General features: G+C 42.6%; 1 non-coding gene across 1 annotated transcript; it reads right to left on the bottom strand.

Annotated features, from left to right (window-relative positions):
- Positions 1 to 370: 370 nt before the first annotated feature.
- On the bottom strand, positions 371 to 445 carry Trnal-caa (transfer RNA leucine (anticodon CAA)). Its single transcript has one exon. It is a non-coding gene; the product is annotated as a tRNA-Leu (tRNA).
- Between the last annotated feature and the right edge of the window lie 997 nt (positions 446 to 1442).

Below are 1442 nucleotides of genomic sequence, written 5' to 3'. Positions count from 1 at the left end.
TATTGATACATGTTCAATTACCCAAAAGTTCCTAAATGCAATGTAACATATACCGTACAGTTAAAAGGAAGTCACGCTTGATCAAGGTACGCGTCTCTTTCCAATTTTGACCAGACATAACATCTGAGAAAAGGAAGAATAATAATAATATATACCAGTACTATAAGCATACACTGAGACTGCCCTAGCTCAGTTGGTAACAAAGCTGACTTGAAAACAACAGTAAAGAGATCAAACTTGGGTTCAAATGCACTAAGATAAACCCACAGACCCAGCGGCATAACATACGCAATACAGGCCTGCCTGCAGAAATAAAAATCCTGACCCCCTAACATAAAATATATAAAACTTCCTGGCAGATTAAAACTGTGTGCCCGACCGAGACTCGAACTCGGGACCTTTGCCTTTTGCGGGCAAGTGCTCTACCAACTGAGCTACCGAAGCACGACTCATGCCCAGTACTCACAGCTTTACTTCTGCCAGTACCTTGTCTCCTACCTTCCAAACTTTACAGAAGCTCTCCTGCAAACCTTGCAGAACTAGCACTCCTGAAAGAAAGGATATTGCAGAGACATGGCTTAGCCACAGCCTGGGGGATGTTTCCAGAATGAGATTTTCACTCTGCAGCGGAGTGTCGCTGATATGAAACTTCCTGGCAGATTAAAACTGTGTGCCGGACCGAGAAGTTTCATAGCGGCGCACACTCCGCTACGGAGTGAAAATCTTATTCTGGAAACATCCCCAGGCTGTGGCTAAGCCATGTCTCCGCAATATCCTTTCTTTCAGGAGTGCTAGTTCTGCAAGGTTCGCAAGAGAGCTTCTGTAAAGTTTGGAAGGTAGGAGACGATGCACTGGCAGAAGTCAAGCTGTCAGTACCAGACGTGAGTTGTGCTTCGGTAGCTCAGTTGGTAGAGCACTTGCCTGTGAAAGGCAAAGGTCCCGAGTTCGAGTCTCGGTCGGGCACGCAGTTTTAATCTGCCGGGAAGTTTCATATCAGCGCACACTCTGCTGCAGAGTGAAAATCTCATTCTGGATAAAATATATAGTCTACATTAACTAACATAACTTTCATTATAGCAGATGGAAACAGAACTTTAATGGATTTTGTTGTAAAATCCCATGCAATATAAACAAAGAGATATGTACAGAGGCAATTCTCAATATTGTGTTTCAGCTTTCCATATGCGTCCAGTAATTGCGCAACATTTGAAAATTTTTGCCCGGCGAAGAGCTTTTCATCCATGCATCCCATCAGTGGACCTCTACTTTGTACTAGCTATTAATGTGGTAATACCTCTTCAGGCTACAATATAAGGTCCCACATCCTTCAAAGCCATTGGTTCAACAAACAAAACAATAACACTCCAGATAACATGCAAACAGTTTACTGAAATATTAAACCACACTGCTGTTTAAATAAAAATAACTATTGAGGTAGTCTG

The sequence above is a fragment of the Schistocerca cancellata genome, chromosome 8 (assembly GCF_023864275.1).
Source record: "Schistocerca cancellata isolate TAMUIC-IGC-003103 chromosome 8, iqSchCanc2.1, whole genome shotgun sequence".
NCBI classification, from domain to species: domain Eukaryota; kingdom Metazoa; phylum Arthropoda; class Insecta; order Orthoptera; family Acrididae; genus Schistocerca; species Schistocerca cancellata.
The sequence above is the reverse complement of the archived record's forward strand: the minus strand, read 5'-3'. Positions and strand labels throughout refer to the sequence as shown.